Consider the following 19,667-nt stretch of genomic DNA (forward strand, 5'->3'; position numbering starts at 1 on the left):
GAGAAATACAGCTGATAGATAAAATTCTTCAAAACTTGGAAAGTATAGCCCCAAATACTTTCCCGTTGAGAATAGTATATCATTTAATGGAGAATTGTTACACATAGAAAATTAACGGAAAGTCTATTTCAAGGTATAAGAATGAAAAGAAAGAAAAGTATAAAATGATTCAGAGTGGAATATACATGACATATTCAAGAAATATATTATTTGCAACTACTGAAATTTCATCAAAAGAAAAAAGCAAACAATTTAAAAAACACTGGAATAAATTTGCAGCCTACTAAAAGAAAACAACTACATTGACAGAATTTGCTAAATTGGATAGATTTTAGCTTTTCTTGTTTTATTCTCATAATCCACATATTATATATCTATGAAAGTAAGATTAATTTATAAAGGTAAAAGAATGTGTGAATATACAAAAGTTGAGATTTATCATTCATGCACTCAATCTGAAGGTTACATTAAAAAAAAAGATTTCAACAAAATAATAAATGTTAAAACCAGAGATTTCAGGATAGAAAACATGAAGAGTTGAAGTAGTGGTGAGCTATGCACGTCACAATATATAGTGGTGTATGTGAGAGTGTGTGTGTGTGTGTGTGTGTGTGTGAATTTTGCAGAGTGTCATAGAGTGCAATCTAAATATAAACTGATAGACTCTGAAAATATGTAATATAAGTTTTAAATAAGAAGACATAAGTCACATGATACAAAGGAAATTTTTATCATAGTTTAGAATTATAAAAACTCAGAGAAAAATAAATATACAAAAATCTTTTATTTGAAGGGAAATGAGACAAGAAACACAAGAGTTCTAAAAGTATCATGGATGCAGGGGAAGGTAGAGATAGAAGGGTGGGAGAATGAAAATATTCAAAAGATGCCATCTTAAGGGTAGAGGGCACATTGTGTAATTGAGATTTTTGGTGGAATATAATTTTCACATTATAGCAGAGGAGGAAATTAAAATTATTATTTTATAAAGAAGAACTATATATTAATGGAAGGCAGATTTGCAATGGGATATCCAAATTACAATAGGAAAAAATAAATAAATACCAACTTGACTTAATAAAATGAGTTATAAAAAAACAACAAAGGAAAATAAATAACAATTCTAACACAAAGAAGGATAAAAATCAGGAATATCATGAAAGCCAAAAGGTGAACCAATCACATTTTCCCATTAAAACAAACAAAGCAACAAAGACTGTTTAAAAGAAAAAGCAAATTAATGCAAAGTGGTAATGAATTGCAAAGCCTCCTCACATAGCAAGAGGTAACACAGATCTCCCATTAAAAATGATGGCTTTGTAAAAAATTCTTCTATGGATTTATAAGTTGACAAGAAAAAAAATTCTAATCCCAGAATGAAAAAAGAAACCATGCAAAGAGGTGACACTGATATCTTGATAGCATTTGCTGAATTTGAGCTCTCCTTGTTTTATTTTCATGGTGCTCAAGGCAGATGGCAAAGTTCAAATTCTTTCCAAGATAGGGTGTCTAGAAGACCTCAAAGACCTTGACTTTGAAATAAACTGGAAATGTTTATTGGAAATTTTAAATAGGAGATTTATTAACAAAAACCCACAGGATTATATTATGGCAACAAGGACGAGCCTGGGGAATATTATGTTAAGTAAAATAAGTTAGGCACAGAAAGATAAATACTGCTTGTGCTCACTCACATGGGGAAGCTAAAATAATTTTTTGAGCTCATGGACATAGAGAATAGAACCGTGGATATTATAGGTTGAGAAGGAGAGCAGGAGTGGATGGGGACAGGTTGGCTGTTAAGGAATAGGAAATCACAGCTAGGTGGGAGGAATGCGGCTGGGAGTTCTGCAGCACCTCAGGGTAAATATGGTTAACTATAATTTATTGTATATTTTAAAAAAGGTAGAAGAGAGGATTTTGAATGTTCACAATACAAATAAATGATAAATGTTCGAGGTTATTGATATACAAATTACCCTGATCTGAGCATTATGCATTGTATATATCTATTTAAATATACCTCTGCCCCATAAATATGTACAATTATTATATGTCAACTAAAAATAAAAGGAAAAAAAGAAAAACCCACAGGATCACATCAGTACATGCTGAAAAGACATAGAAAATTCAGCAGCCAACAATATTAAAAGTTGTAAGACAATAGGAAATACCAACTAGATTTGATTAATATAATATTAATGTTTAAAATAACAGTGACTGTGTTTTAAAACCTGTTTTTCAACAGCAGCACATTAAAATTCTCTGGGTAGATTTTTACTAAAAGTACCAATGCTTAGGATCCAAAAACAGGCAGATTGTGTCCAAATTTCTAAGGATAGTGTTTTTCTAAAGAACTTCATATGATTCAAATATGTAGCGAAGGTTGAAAAGCAATATCTAAATAATGAAAGAGTAAAGCTAATTTAATTAAATAAGAATCCAAACTGGGACAATATTTTTAATTTTTGTTAGTGACAGATAGAATGAAATGCATAAAAATTTAGTAAAGTGGCTAGATGCAGGTAAATATCTAAAAATCTATAATGTACCTAATACTAGCTATGTGAAATGACTCTTAAGGGACAAGTGAATTGATAGAAAATGTTCTTGTTTAATGTGAACACATTAGCATATGTGTATTAATTCTCACAAAATGTATTCATATTATTAAATTTAAGTCAATGAATATACAGGAGCAGAAGAAGATTAAAAAAATAGACTAGGGCCGGGCGCTGTGGCTCACGCCTGTAATCCTAGCTCTTGGGAGGCCGAGGCGGGCGGATTGCTCAAGGTCAGGAGTTCAAAACCAGCCTGAGCAAGAGCGAGACCCCGTCTCTACTATAAATAGAAAGAAATTAATTGGCCAACTGATATATATATAAAAAAATTAGCCGGGCATGGTGGCGCATGCCTGTAGTCCCAGCTACCTGGGAGGCTGAGGCAGAAGGATCACTCGAGCCCAGGAGTTTGAGGTTGCTGTGAGCTAGGCTGACGCCACGGCACTCACTCTAGCCTAGGCAACAAAGCGAGACTCTGTCTCAAAAAAAAAAAAAAATAAAAAAAAAATAAAAAAAAATAAAAAAATAGACTATAGTAAGGGGGAAAAAGAGGACAGCAAAAGGGAAAGAGAAAAAAGAGCAACTCACCCTTCACCCACATCACCATTTGAAATAAGGCTTCTATACCCATAAAGACACTTCAAGAAATGATGCTGGGAAAACTGGATAGCCACTTGTAGAAGACTGAAACAGAACCCACACCTTTCACCTCTCACAAAAATCAACTCACGCTGGGTAACAGACTTGAACCTTAGGTGTGAAACTATTAGAATTCTAGAGGAAAACGTTGGAAATACTCTTCTAGACATTCGCCTAGGCAAATAATTTATGAAGAAGACCCCAAAGGCAATCACAGCAGCAACAAGAATAAATAAATGGGACCTGATCAAATTAAAAAGCTTCTGCACAGCCAAAGAAACTGTCAAGAGAGCAAACAGACAATCCACAGAATGGGAGACAATTTTCACAAACTACACATCCGATAAAGAGCTGATAACTAGAATTTAATTAGGACTCGGGAAAATCAGCAAGGAACAATCAAACAACCCTATCAAAAAGTGGGCAAAGGACTTGAACAGAAATTTTTCAATAGAAGACAGAAGAATGGCCAACAAACATATGAAAAAATGGTTAACATCTCTAATCATCAGGGAAATGCAAATCAAAACCACAATGAGATATCACTTAACTCCAGTGAGAATGGCCTTTATCAAAAAGTCTCCAAACAATAAATGCTGGCGTGGATGCAGAGAGAGAGGAACACTCCTACACTGCTGGTGGGACTGCAAACTAGTTCAACCTCTGTGGAAAGCAATATGGAGATACCTTAAAGGGCATCTACCCAAAAGATCCAATGACATTCTACAAAAAAGACACCTGCACTCGAATGTTTATAGCAGCACAATTCATAATTGCAAGGCTGTGGAAACAGCCCAAGTGCCCATCAATCCAAGAATGGATTAATAAAATGTGGTATGTGTATACCATGGAGTACTATTCAGCTCTAAGAAACAATGGTGATATAGCACATCTTATATTTTCCTGGTTAGAGCTGGAACCCATACTACTAAGTGAAGTATCCCAAGAATGGAAAAACAAGCACCACCTATACTAACTAGCAAACTGGTATTAACTGAGCAGCACCTAAGTGGACACATAGGTACTACAGTAATAGGGTAATGGGCAGGTGGGAGGGGGAGGGGGCGGGTATATACATACATAATGAGTGAGATGTGCACCATCTGGGGGATGGTCATGATGGAGACTCAGACTTTTGGGGGGAGGGGGGGAAATGGGCATTTATTGAAACCTTAAAATCTGTACCCCCATAATATGCCAAAATTAAAAAAAAAAAAAAAAACTGCAATGAGATATCACTTAGCTCCAGTAAGAATGGCCTTTATCAAAAAGTCCCCAAACAGGCCGGGCGCTGTGGCTCACGCCTGTAATCCTAGCTCTTGGGAGGCCGAGGCGGGCGGATTGCTCAAGGTCAGGAGTTCAAAACCAGCCTGAGCAAGAGCGAGACCCCGTCTCTACTATAAAAATAGAAAGAAATTAATTGGCCAACTGATATATATATAAAAAATTAGCCGGGCATGGTGGCGCATGCCTGTAGTCCCAGCTACTCGGGAGGCTGAGGCAGAAGGATCACTCGAGCCCAGGAGTTTGAGGTTGCTGTGAGCTAGGCTGACGCCACGGCACTCACTCTAGCCTGGGCAACAAAGCGAGACTCTGTCTCAAAAAAAAAAAAAAAAAAAAAAAGTCCCCAAACAATAAATGTTGGTGTGGATGCGGAGAGATAGGAACACTCCTACATTGCTGGTGGGACTGCAAACTAGTGCAACCTCTGTGGCAAGCAATATTGAGATACCTTAAAGCGATACAAGTAGATCTACCATTTGATCCAGCAATTCCACTACTGGGCATCTATCCAAAAGATCAAAAGTCACTTTATGAAAAAGACACCTGAATTTGAATGTTTATAGCAGCACAATTTACAATTTCAAAGTTATGGATACAACCCAAATCCCCATCAATCCAAGAGTGGATTAATAAAATGTGGTATATGTAAACCATGGAGGAAGTACTACTCAGCTTTAAGAAACAACCGTGATATAGCACCTCTTGTATTTTTTTTTTGATAGAGCTGGAACCCATACTACTAAGTGAAGTATCTCAAGAATGGAAAAACAAGCACCACATGTACTCACCAGCAAATTGGTATTAACTGATCAACACCTAAGTGGACATATGGGAATAACATTTATCAGGTGTCGGGCAGGTGGGAGGGGGGGAGGGGATGGGTATACACAAAAATAATAAGTGAGATCTGCAACATTTGGGGGATGGTCACGCTTGAAGCTCTGACTGGGGAGGGCAAGGGCAATATACATAACCTTAACATTTGTACCGCCATAATATGCTGAAATAATAAAAAAAAGACACTTAGGAGAAATATTCTTATGGTTTGAATAATAGAATGAGTGGATGTACATTTTCAGAGGTTGCATAATTATGTATGTATATTAATATATATGTAATAGTATCTCTTTGGAGTATCCTCAGAAAATCTTATATACTAAGTACTCACATGTATATTTTTTTAGAAAAGCTTATGTATTCAATTTCTTTCTTACAAATTATATATCTTTCCTAGAAAATCTTGTATATTAAGTGCCCATACCTATCAAATGCAACTCTTATCTGACAGCATAGACAAAGTATACACTTATTCATCTAACAGCATAGACAGAGTACACAATCTCTATTTCTAGAAACTTTGCCACATTGTTAACAGAATCTTAACTAGTGAAAAAATTACAATTTGGAGCCTTTGGTTCCTTTTTCTAAAAAAACCAAAACCAAACCCAAAACCAATCTACATTATATTCGCCTAGATATACTTCCCTCTTAGGTCATGCAGGTAAAGTATTTTTATCCTTTACCTCTGGGGAGGATACTGTTGAAGCTCAGGAACATAATAAGTCTAGCTACACAGCTAGTAAGTGACAAACTGGGAAATAATGAACCAAATTCATATCTGTACTGTGGTGCTTTGTTTTTGTTTTTGTTTTTTTGCATTTTTCATTTAAGTAGACTTAGAGGGTACAGTTGGTTTCTTGTTATATGGATGAATTGCATATTGGAGAAGATAAGGCTTTTAATGTATCTGTCACCTGAATAGCATACCCAATAGGTCATTTTTCCACCCCAAATACACCTTCCACGCTCCCTTTTCTGACTCTCCAGTGTCTATTAGGTCACTCTGTATAACCATGCATATGCACTGCTTAGCTCCTACATAGAAGTGAGAACTTAGGGCGTTTGGGTTTTTGTTCCTGGTTTACTTCACTTAGAACCACGGCCTCCGGTTTCAATCAAGTTGCTGCAAAGGACATTATTTCATTCCTTTTTATGGCTGAGTAGTATTCCATGGTACATATATGCCACATTTTCTTTATCTACCCATCAGTCGATGTGCACTTAGCTTGGCTCCACATCTCTGCAATTGTGAATTGCAGTGTAATAAACATATGGGTGCAGATGTCTTTTTAATAAAATGACTTCTTTTCCTTTGAGTGCATCCCCAGACGGGGATTGCACCATCAAATGATAGATCTATTTTTTGTTCTTTGAAGAATTTCTGTACTTTTTTCCATAGAGGTTGTCTTAATTTACATTCCCACTAATAGTGTAAGCATTCCATTTTCATTGCATCTACACCAACATCCATTGTTTTTGGAATTTTTAGTAATGGCCATTCTGACAGGAGTAAGGTGGTATCACATTGTGGTTTTAATTTGCATTTCCCCAATGATTAATGATGTTGAACATTTTTTCATATATTTGTTGATCAATTTTAATTTTTGTTTTGAAAAAATCTGTTCCTGTCTTCTGGCCACTTTTTAAAGGGGTTATTCATTTTTTTCTTGCTTATTTGTTTGAGTTCTTTGTAGATTCTAGATATTAATTTGTTATCATGTGTATAGTTTGAAATATTTTCTTCCATTGCATAGGTTGTATATTTACTCTCGTGGCTACTTTTTGCCCTGCAAAAAATTTGTAGTTCAATTAAGCCTCATTTACATTTATTTATTTTTGTTTTTGTCGTATTTGCTTTTGTTAGTCTTCATCATAAATTCTTTGCCTAAGACAATATACAGAAGAGTTTTTCCTATTTTCTTCTAGAATTTTTATGGTGTTAAGTCTTACCTTTAAGTCTTTCATCTACCTTTAGTTAATTTTTGTGTAAAATGAGAGATAGGGACCCAGGTTTAGTTTTCTCCATGTGGCTTTCCAATTTTCCCAGCACCACTGATTCAATAGGATGTCTTCTCTCCCGTCTACGTCTGCTTTGTCAAAGATCAGTCAGTTGCAGGTGTGTAGTTCTATTTCCAGGTTCTCTGTTCTGTTTCTTTTATCTGTGTGTCCACTTTTATACTAGTACCATGTTGTTTTGATAACTATAGGCTTGTAATATAATTTGATGTTGGCTAATATGCTACTTCTAGATTTGTTCTTTTTGCTTAGGTTTGCTTTTGTTATACAGGTTCTTTTTGGATTTCATGAGAAATTTTAGATTATTTTTTAAGTCTGTGAAAAAAGATTTCTGTATTTTGATAGGAATTGCATTGAATTTGTAACTCACTTTCAGCATTATGGATATTTTGACAATATAGGTTCTTCCAATCTATGAGCATGGAATCTTTTTCCATTTATTTGTATCATCAATGATTTCTTTCATTAGTGTTTGGTAGTTCTCATTGCAGAAATTTTTCACCTCCTTGGTTATGTATATTCTTAGTTTTGTTTTTTTTTTTCTGCTATTATAAATGGCATAAATATAAATTAGTTCTTGATTGACTCTCAGCTTGTTATTAGTGTACAGAAATGCTACTGATTTGTGTACATTAATTTTGTAAACTGAGACTTTACTAAATTTATTTATCAATTCTAGGGGTCTTTTGGAGGAATCGTTAGGATTTTCAAGATATAAGAGCATATCATTGTCAAACACAGATAATTTGGCTTCCTCTTTTCTGATTTGGAGGCCTTTTATTTCTTTCTCTTGTCTGATTGATGTGGCTTCCCTTCCAGTACTATGTTGAATAGAAGTGGTAAAAGTGGGCATACTTGTCCCAGTTCTTAAGGGCAATGCTTTCAACTTTACCCCATACAGTATCATGATAGTTATGGGTTTGTCATATATTGCTTTTATTATTTTAAGTTTCCTTCTATGTCTAGTTTAAGGGTTTATAAAGAAAGGTGCTGAATTTTATTGAATAGTTTTTCTGCATCTAATTGAGATGATCATATGATTTTTATTTTTAATTCTGTTTATGTGGTGAATCACATTTATTGATTGTCTATATTGAACTATCCTTGTGTCCCTGGGGTGAAACCCAACTGATAGTGGTGTAATGTTGGATTTGGTTTGCTAGTATTTTTTTTTTTTTTAAGGATTTTAGCATCGATGTTCATGAGGGATATTGGTGTATTGTTTTTTATTGTTGTTGTTGTTGTGGACTTTCTGGGCTTTGGTTTCAGGATGCTACTGACTTCATAGAATAAGGTAGGGAGAGTCACTCCTACTCAATGGTATAGAACATTTTCAGTAGGGTGGGTCCCGGTTTTTTTCTTTCTTTCTTTTTCTTTCTTTTTTTTTTGTATGTCTAGTATGATTTGGCTGTAAATCCTTCTGGTACTGGGCTTTTTTGTGTTTGGAGACATTTTATTACTGATTCTATCTCGCCACTTGATATTTGTCTGTTAAGGATTTCTATTTCATCTTGATTCAAGTTTGGGAGGTTGTGAGTTCACAAAAATTTATTATTTCCCCTACATTTTCAAGTTTGTGTTTAAGAATTGTTCTTAGAAGTCATGCATGATCTTTACATTTCTGTGGTTTCAGTTGAAATGTCTCCTTTTTCCTTTTTGACTGAGCTTATTTGAAACCTCTGTCTTCTTCGTTAATCTACATAGCAGTCTGTCAATTTTGATTATCTTTTAAAAGAACCAACTTTTCTTTACATTGTTTCTTTGTGGTTTTTTTATTTGTTTGTTTGTTTTGATTTCTCTTAGTTATGCTCTAATCTTTGTTGTTTCTTGTCTTCTCCTTGTTTTGGGTTGGTTTTTGTTTATTCTGGTTCCCTTAGTATGACACAATCTATTTATTGTAAGTTTATGACCTTTTTCTCTATTTTATGTGAGCATTTAGTGCTATGAACTCTTTTCTTAACACTGTTTTTTTTTTTTGTATCCCAGAAATTTTGATAGCTTGTATCGCCATTGTCCTTCAATTCGAAAAGTTTTTTTGATTTCCAATTTTGTCGTTTACCCAAAGATCATTCAAAAGCAGGTAGCTTAACTTCAATGCATTTGTGTAATTTTGAGAGTTTTCTCTTGGAGTTTATTTCTAGTTAGGGTGATTCTACTGTGATCTGACTAGATTGTGGTATGTTTTCAATTTTTTAAAATTTGCTGAGACTTCTTTTGTGGTCTAACATATACTCTATCTTGGAAAATATTTTCTGTACTGATGAGAAAAATGCATATTCTGCAGTTTTTAGGTACAATGTTCTGTAAATATTTACTGCGTGCATTTGTACTAGAGTCCTGTTTAAATACAATGTTTATTTTTTGTTTGTCTTACTTAATGATCTTGCTAGTTCTGTCAGTCAAGCGTTTTATTCCCCTACTATAAGTGAGTTGCTATTTATTTTGTTTCTTAGGTCTAGTAGTATTTGTTTCCTGAATCTGGGAGCTTTGGTGTTGGGTGCGTATGATTGTTACATCTTCTTTTGGGATTCATCCCTTTATCATTATGTAGTGACCATCTTAGTTTTTTATCACTGGTGTTGATTTAAAGTCTGTTTTATCTAAGCATAGCTACTCCTACTCCAGATTTCCATGTTCATGGAATATTTTTTTCACCTCTTTACTTTGAGTCCGTATGACTTTTTATGAGTTAAATGGGTTTCTTTGAGACAGAAGATATTTAGGTTGTGCTTTTCTATCCATGCTATCAACCTCTACCTTTTAAGAAGGCCATTTAGACTGTTTACATTTAATGTTAGTATTGGCCAGGTGTGGTGGCCTGCACCTGTAAGCCTAACATTTGGGGAGGCTGAGGTGGGAGGATCGCTTGAAATCAGAAGTAAGAGATTACCCTGAGTAAGAGTGAGACTCTTTCTCTACTAAAAATATAAAAATTAGGTAGGCATCACCACCAACATCAAGAAAATTGGCTGGAGTCCCTCCATGAAGTTTGATTATATCCTTTGTGGCCATAGCCAAACCAGCACCATTTACTAGACAGCCTATATTTCCATCGAGGCCAATGCAGTTGAGATCTCCCTTAGCTGCCTCTTTGTCCCTTTCATCTTCCTGGGTCCAGTGCTGTAGATCAAAGATTTTCTTCTGGTGATAGGCTGAATTAGAATCAAAATTGATCTTTGCATCCATACACAGTACAACTCCATCTGAATCTTCTACAATGAGATTTATTTCTATCATGCTTGCATCATATTTCAGAAAAAGGCTATAAAGCTTGACCATGTTTTCTGCCACAGAATCACAGTATTAGTTGGAAATCCCAGCATCCCTGGACAGCTTGTTCGTTTTTGATGCCTTCTCCAACATCAATAGGTTCTTTATCACGTCAGGGGTCTCGGCAGCAATATCTTCAATGTTGACACCACCTTGAGAACTTCCTATTAATACACAACCTTGAAATGACCTTTCTAGTGTTATTGCAAAGTAGTATTCTCTCCTGGGATATTTTCGCTCATGGACCAATACTTGATTGCATATTCTGCCCTTTTCTCCTGTTTGCCAATATTTTTGGAGGAATCACGTGATGTGATGTTATTGCACAGTGACAGCAATAACTGCCATGACTATACTGCAGTGACAGCAGTATAGTCATGGCAGTAAAAGATTTGGAAATTAAATACCTGTTGTGGCATGGTTACAGGGTACACGACTTGATGATGCCAAGGCTCTCTTAGTAGACAGTGGTCTTAAAATTCTTGCTTGTGATGACTTGGATGAAGCTGCTCGAATGGTTGTAAAGCGCTCTAAAATAGTGCCTTTAGCCAAGCAAGCCCCTGTGGATGTGACATTTCAGTTGCCAATATGATCTGAAAACCCAGCATATGGCTAAAGGTGTCATATATGCTATAATTGTTAAGAATGCTGTGTTTTATGTTATTGTTCTTTTTCTTTTTAGTGTGTGGAGATTGTAATTGCTATCCAGGTACACAAACTTTTAAAAGCATTTGACCTGCATTTAATTATGCTATTCAGAATGAACTGTTTGTATGATACAAAGAACATATAATGCAGGTATCTAAAAAAAATAATTAGCTAGGCACCATGGCATGTGCCTATAGTCCCAGCTACTTAGGAGGCTGAGGCAGGAGGATTGCTTCAGCCCAGGAGTTTAAGGTTGCAGTGAGCTATGATGATGCCACTGCACTCTACTTAGGGCAACAGAGCAAGACTCTGTCTCAAAAAAAAAAATGTTATTGTTGATAAATGAGGTACCGTTTCAGTCATCATGTTGATTGTTACCTATTTTCTTTGTATTCTTCCTTATGTTACTGTATTATGGGTGCTGTGAGTTTTTACTTTTAGGTGTTTTTATATTGTTGCATATTGGCCATTCCTTTTGGTGATTAGAGCACTTTTGTGTATTTCATATAGGACAGGTCTAGTGTTGAAAAATCCATTAGTGTTTGCTTGTCTTAGAAGATTTCATTTCGCCTTCACATATGAAACATAGTTGTCAAGGTACAAAATTAATTTCTGGCAGTTATTCTGTTAATAATACTAATGATTGTATCCCTATCCTTCCCGGTTTGTGAGATTTCTGCTGAGAAGTCTGCTGTTACTGTGACGAGTTTACCTTTACAAGTTACTTGCTGCTTTCATTCCACAGTTTGTTGGATTTTCTTCTTCACTTTGACGTTGGCCAGACTGATGACTATGTGCCTTGGTGATGTCCTATTTGCAATAAATCTTCCAGGAGTTCATTATTCTTCTTGTATCTGGATGTCTAAATCTTTAGCAAGACCAGGGAAGTTCTCTTCCATTATCCCCTCAAATAAATTTTCCATACTCTTTGCTTTTTCTTCTCCTTCAGGGAGAAGAGGGCAATTGTTATAATTATGTTTATGTATTTTACATAGTCCCATATTTCTCAGAAACGTTCTTCATTTCTCTTCATTTTTCTTTATTTTTAACTATGTAGGTTAATTCAAAAGCTTTGTCTTCAAGCTCTGAAATCCTTTCTTCTGCTTGGTTTAGTCTATTTTTAAAACTTTTCACTGTATTTTGAAATTTCCTAAATGACTCTGTCATTCCCAGAAGTTGTTATTTTTGTAAACTGTATTTTTAGTGAATAATTTATTCATGTCCTCAATTATTTATTCATTTATTTTTAGTATCTTTGTGTTGGTTTTTAAATTTCTCATCAATCCCATTGATCTTACTTACTGGCCATACATATTTTGAACTCCATATCTGACATTTAAACGTTTGCTTTTGGTTGGAGTCCATTGCTGGATATCTAACATGATTTTGGGGGACTGCAAAAGGAGCCTGGTTTTTCACATTGCCAGAATTGTTATGCTGTTTTCTTCTCATCTCTAACTTCTTCCATTGACTCAAAACAAATAGCCTTGCACTATAACTGCTCTCCTCTTCTGGGAATTATGTTGCTCAGTGTAGACAGGGAGAGGTTCACTGTCTTTCAGTCATGCTGGTATGTACCTTACTGTGGTGCTGCTAGCAACTTGGGTCAGATGGAACTCAGACCCTTGTAGGGTGTTCAAATGCCAGTGTTGGTGTCCTAGATTACATAATCCCTAGTTTCAAGGCCCCTGGGTTTCTTGCTTGAGCAGTGCTCTGAAGATTGCTCAGGCAGGGTAATGGCAGATGCAGGAGAACCTGATGCAGTGTGAACCTGCAACCCTACTGGACTTCTGCATCTCCCTGTTCCTCTCTGGTTGTCATAGTCCAATTGAGTGCTGGGGCATGTTTGTGCGGAAGGGTGGGCTGGCCTATAGGTCACTACTGACAGCTCAGGCAGGGGCAGGGTGGGCCCTCTCCAAGGTGGTAGCAGACACAGTCTTCTGTGGTGTTTTGCTGCCACTTGGGTCCCCCAGTGGGAGCAGTGGCAACAGTGACAGCAGTATAATGTCTTTCTTTCTGGTAAGCTAATTGCTTCATGCTCTATGCTTGAACATTTAGCATAACAATATGATTAACATAATATGGATATTTTAAATTTGAAAAATATCATTTTTAATTTGAATGTCATTTTCAATAGTCTAAACTATATTTAATAGATCAGAAACTTAAAAACAAGTAGAAAAGATGTCCAAGTAATCTAAAAAGACTTTGTTGCGTTTATTCCTAAAGCTATGTCTTGTAAATATGAGAGAGTCCTCCAAGTTTTCACTTAAAATCTAATAAATCTAATCAGGAACAAATCTACCCAGCTTGCTTACCTGGTTTCCTCACTGATAATAGATTTGTAACTTTTCAAGAGTGATCAAAAAGGCTGCTAATAGGAGACATGATAATTATATCAGTAAATGTAATTAAATTCATAGTAAGGTAGGCAGAGGAGGTAGCCCACACAAAATAACTGAAATAATATCTCACACATTTCCTTAGTATATGGGCAGATAGTCAGATACTCAATATGTTATCCAAAGTTTTTTTTTTCCTATCAATTTTAAACAAATGAAATCTATTGAATAGGAGTTTTGCTTTGTAATGTTTCATTGAAAAAGGGAAAACACATTAAATCATTTTGTCCTTTATGATTTTTCTTTACTAACTTGATGGGCTTTAGTATTTATTGTGCTAACAATCACCTGGTTTTATTGCTAAAGGCCATGTCTAGGGATTCAATGTTCACAGACATGAGGCTTTGTAACTGTGAGTGAACCCGGTACTAGTTATTTGTGATCTGAAGTCTCAGAAACCCTTGCTACCAATAAAGCTTCATGAAGTCCCAGAGGTATCATAGTGGTACAGAAATCCCTTTGGTATTCTGGTTTCCAGAAAAAAAATAGGAAGGAAATAATATAAAGAGGATGAAAATATAGGAGAAAGACAATAGAAAGAAGATGCCAAGACTTGCAATGATATTCCACATTGATTTTTAGTTTTTTTTTTTTTCCTTCTAAATTTATTTCAGGAAATACACAAATATATAATTTAAAATGACTAGATTTTTTATTTTTCATTTTTGTTATACTTCCATTTTTTTAAAGGTAAATAATTATTTTACTTATAATCCTCTGACTAGGTTTCAACTAAACAAAAAGTTGGGGAGAGGGCAGCCCTGGATAAAATATGAGTATAATATTGCTGACAGATTGAATGACAAATAGAAGAATATGATGTCCTCAGTATGAAAGTTTAGCTAGTCTGTGCACAGGCATTAGTTGTTCTATTATAAAAATATAACTGAAGTCAGAGCTTTTGATATGCTTAAGGAATTCAGAATTATTTGATACTGCTGAAACTTCAGAAGGCTGTATTAAAAAATTTTAAGTTTTTAATCATAAGTAATAAGAAATACTTTAATAAATATTTCAGAACAGTAATATTCAATGTGGAATTTCAGAGAAATAATACAAATTTCGGGTAAGAGTATTTTTATGAAATGAAATACTGGGCAGTTTGGGAAATATCCTAATATACTATACTGACTCCTCCATTGAGGAAGAGAAAATTAAAAAAAAATAATAATGCAATAGTTTTGTTAAATGTTAGAAAAAAACAAAAAGCCTATATATAACAAGGTTCCATGCTTTAGTATGGCAGAGTTTTATGGAATGACTGTTGGTTGGCATTTTGACAGTGACAGATTGTCCTGGGGTGTGCTTTGTGTGCACCACTAAATAATGGACTGTCAGTGCCCTTGATTCTATTGTCCTCTAGTGTGGGGATAGGTGCTTTTACTTCAGAAGTTGACATTTGCACCAACAAATTTTTAGTTACACTGCCAAAGAAAGCAAAACAGATAATTCAATGTGTAAGTTTTTACGTCATCTGTAGCATCGGCCTGCAGTTAACTGCTTGAATGACACTCCAGGCAAGTATCAACTGGGCAGGTTGTGGAGATGTACAAATGTTCTGATACAACAAATTATACAGTAGGGGTTGATGATGCAAGTTGCTCTCTTTAGTGGAACACCTTGCTCTATGCTCTTGGCAACCGATCTTGTTTGTGACCTTGGTGGGGTTTGCTCAATTGTGGATTAGACTCTCCATCTTCCTTGGTGTGTTCATTCTGACTGCTTTCCTGCTTAATTCATCAGAGAAGAGCCAGATAGTGCATCAAAGTAGAGGAATAGCTTGGAGTGGCGAGATCTGGAGGTATAGAAAAGATTATGGAAAGAAATAAAAAAATAAATAAATAACAAAAGAAGCAGCCCGGGCATGTTCTTTTGCAAGTAGAGATCACTATCTCCAAGGAAGAGGCGATATAGTTGAAGTACCATAGTACCTAGTACCATTTCTCCAACGACTTTGCTATATTAAATTCAGCCTTTCAAATAACTCCTAGTTTGTATTTTCATTTATATGAAATAGCTGTCAACTGCACTGTTGAAAATGATTATAAAATGCTATTATTTTTATATAAAAATAATGATGATTTGCAAGACTTCCAAAGAAAACATTATTTGTATTCTGAACTTGGATTTAGAAATATTTTTTCCATTGTATTTTAAAGTTTGTAGTCATTTAAAGTAGATTCAATAACTGAAGGCAATGAGATTGCAATTCATATAACAAACAACGAAGAAAATATAATTCTTTAATATTTTACTTCTTTGGTTTGCTTTCATTTCTAAAATGAGGGTAATGAATGCTGCCTTAGATTACATTTATAGGTTTGTGTGAAAAATCAGAGAGGGACCTCTGGCTCCTGAGTTCCCTAAAATATAATTTCTTTGGTCCAGGAGAAGTGGCATTCAGGCTTGACAGTGGCAGCAACAGCTGCAGTGGCTGCCTAATCACTCTCACCAGCAGGCCACAGAGCTAGCGCAGGTTGCAATCCGTGTCTGCTGTGTATAACTGCCCTGTGGCTGGAAAGCGTTACTTTTTTCATTATTAATACAGAAAACAGCAGAAAACTCATAGCAACTGTGGAGTAATAACAATATCCCTTTAGATTTTGTATAACGAAGTACAGGGTTACTGTTTATGTAACACCATCAGTTATAGCTATCACAAATGTAGCTTTTAGAAAAATGCCAGTTTTCTAAATGTATATCCATGTCATTAGGAACCTAATGAATGCTTTTTTTGCCATATTGTTTCTTATGCTTGCTGTGATTTTAAGCTCTATGTTATTTAAAAAATAAATCAAAATAGCATCTATAGGAGTGAGCTTAGAGGTTTGACCTCTCCAAAACCAATCAAGTGGCACATATTTAATTTCCATGGCAACCATGGTTTAAGCATAAAGGGGCCCTGATGTTATTTGGCAACTTCGTTCTAACTAAATTGTGTCCGGTTTACCATCATTTCATATCACACTAAATAAATACTTTAAGAATCTGATAAAATTTCTTTTTTCTAGCCTTGTGTGTAATTTTATATGTACTCAATGCCCACAGTCTCTCTCAATAGGTTTGCATGTGTGCATCTGTGGGTTCTTTACTTGTATATAATTTTGATGGAGGATAGTTTATGGGGTATGAAAAAGTAGGCCAATCATTGTCACCATGCCTGGACTCATGGTGGCAAATACAAGTGAAAACTGCACTGAAGCAATTGCTCTCCAAGAAGACACTCCATTTTTGTCCCTAAATTAAATGAGTGCCCTATTTTTTGTGCCCTATTATTTTTTCCTTTCCTCTAAACTTAATAGTTTACTTCACAGAAATATATTTTGCTCTAAATTGTTTTTTTATTCCTTATAATTTATAATATGTAGTTATATTGTTTATTTTATGTACTTGTTATGGACATACATAGCTTAATATTGCTTATAATTATAATTTTTACCCTTCTGTTTAAAATATCACTGCTTCTCCTGTAAAGATAAAACAAAAAAATTGAAAAAAACCCCAAAATGGTGTTTTAAAAATGTAACCTTATAAATGAATGATTCTAATATTTAAAAATATTTTATCTATTGAAATTATGAGAAATAGAATTAGGGGACATAGTTATTAGCATGAAGTCATTTGCATAGATTAAATAATTAAACAATGGAATATGCTCCTTCATATTGAAATTATATTTGATTCATATTTGTGCTTTTCATTTGAAGATGTGAATCATCTGGGCACAATACTCTATGTAATATACTATTTTAAACAGCTTGTAAATGTTTGGAAATGGTTCAAGAAAACATTGACAATATCAAATATATTTTAAATATGATATTAAAAATTATATATAATATACTAAGTATAATACTTATTATTGTATTGAGATGCAAGAAAATTTTCCCTTGATATATTAATATTTTTCCTTTGAGCACATGTAGAATTTTATAAGTGAATATGCACACTTCCCACAAAAAATACTATAAGTAACAAAACAATTTTAAAAATTAAAGAACTTGCTACTGAAATGTTTATTCCAATGTGAACATTTTGTTTTTAGTATGTGTCTTGTAGTTAATAATATATATGAAAATTCATTTCTTAATTAAATAAATAAGCTCCAGAAATAGTAAAGCAGGATAAAAAACTGGGACTACATTGAATTGCAGTGTGATCTTGATGACTTAATAAAATGTTGAAATAATAATTAATAATTGGCAGAGGAAAATATTAAATGATAAAAATCTCTTAAACTCAATGTTGACCTTTGAAAGAAATCATATTATAAGGCACTATCTTCAATTGAGAAATGAAGTGAAATCATATTTTTTTTTCTTTTTTTTTTATTTCGGCATATTATGGGGGTACAGATTTTAAGGTTTCAATAAATGCCCTTTCCCCCCTCCACCCACAAGTCTGAGTCTCCAGCATGACCATCCCTCAGATGGTGCGCATATCACTCGTTATGTATGTATATACCCGCCCCCCTCCCCCCTCCTCCCCCTCCCCCCCTCCCCAATACCCTATAACTGTAGTACCTATGTGTCCACTTAGGTGCTACTCAGTTAATACCAGTTTGCTGGAGAATATATCTGGTGCTTGTTTTTCCATTCTTGGGATACTTCACTTAGTAATATGGGTTCCAGCTCTAACCAGGAAAATATAAGATGTGCTATATCACCATTGTTTCTTAGAGCTGAATAGTACTCCATGGTGTACATATACCACATTTTATTAATCCATTCTTGGATTGATGGGCACTTGGGCTGTTTCCACAGCCTTGCGATTATGAATTGTGCTGCTATAAACATTCGAGGGCAGGTGTCTTTTTTGTAGAGTGTCATTGGATCATTTGGGTAGATGCCCAGCAATGGGATTGCTGGATCAAATGGTAGATTCACTTGTATCCCTTTAAGCTATCTCCATATTGCTTTCCACAGAGGTTGAACTAGTTTGCAGTCCCACCAGCAGTGTAGGAGTGTTCCTCTCTCTCCACATCCACGCCAGCATTTGTTATTTGGAGACTTTTTGATAAAGGCCATTCTCACTGGAGTTAAGTGATATCTCATTGTAGTTTTGATTTGCATTTCCCTGATGATTAGGGATGGTGAGCATTTTTTCATGTTTGTTGGCCATTCTTCTGTCTTCTTTAGAAAAGTTTCTGTTCAAGTCCTTTGCCCACTTTTTAATAGGGTTATTTGATTTTTTCTTGCTGATTTTTGTGAGTTCTAAGTATATTCTAGTTATCAGCCCTTTATCGGATACGTAGGATGCAAAAATTTTCTCCCATTCTGTAGGTTGTCTGTTTACTTTCATGACTGTTTCTTTGGCTGTGCAGAAGCTTTATAGTTTCATCATGTCCCATTTATTTATTTTTGTTGCTGCTTTGATTGCCTTTGGGGATTTCTTCATAAACTCTTTGCATAGGCCGATGTCTAGGAGAGTGTTTCCAACATTTTCCTCTAGAATTTTTCTTACTATCAACATTTTCTAAAGTTTTTTGTAAGTTTCATAATTTTAGCAATATGTAAATTATAAAAGATTTTATAGATGTGGTAACAGAAAAGAACATACTGTTTTTGGACATAACATAAAGTATTCAACATTTACATTTTACTTTTCAAATGTCTAGTATGAAGTAATATAAGAATATGAGGAAGTTATATTTCCAGGCATTAATACATTAATATTTAGAATGGAAGCTAATTCTTTTGGCCTTCAATCAAAATTATATTAACCCGCACATTCATAGCAATATTTATTGTTCATGAGAATGACCCAAGATGCTACACCATTCCAATTGACTTCTACATCAATCTAGACCAATTACATTGTTTTATTGCGACTTTATTGAGAGAGAGAGAAAGGAAATGAATTAGATTGATCAGGCCAAACAAAGTTTCATAAACTTATTAACTATAGTGCTTGGAAAGCCAGCATGATGTTTGGAAAAGGTGTTTGATTTACGAATCAGTAAATCTAAGTACCAGTTCCAGTTCTCATTTCACTTACATGAGACTGA

At 34.7% G+C, this 19,667-nt stretch overlaps 1 protein-coding gene and 1 pseudogene across 3 annotated transcripts in view; one reads left to right on the forward strand and one right to left on the reverse strand.

The window, feature by feature from the left end:
* The window catches only part of BRINP3 (BMP/retinoic acid inducible neural specific 3), a 439,645-nt gene that overhangs the window by 254,143 nt on the left and 165,835 nt on the right, over positions 1 to 19,667 (forward strand). The gene's annotated exons all lie outside the window — the stretch shown is intronic.
* LOC142863870 (succinate--CoA ligase [ADP-forming] subunit beta, mitochondrial pseudogene) lies at positions 10,227 to 10,895 on the reverse strand (annotated as a pseudogene).

Source organism: Microcebus murinus, chromosome 23, assembly GCF_040939455.1.
Source record: "Microcebus murinus isolate Inina chromosome 23, M.murinus_Inina_mat1.0, whole genome shotgun sequence".
NCBI lineage: Eukaryota > Metazoa > Chordata > Mammalia > Primates > Cheirogaleidae > Microcebus > Microcebus murinus.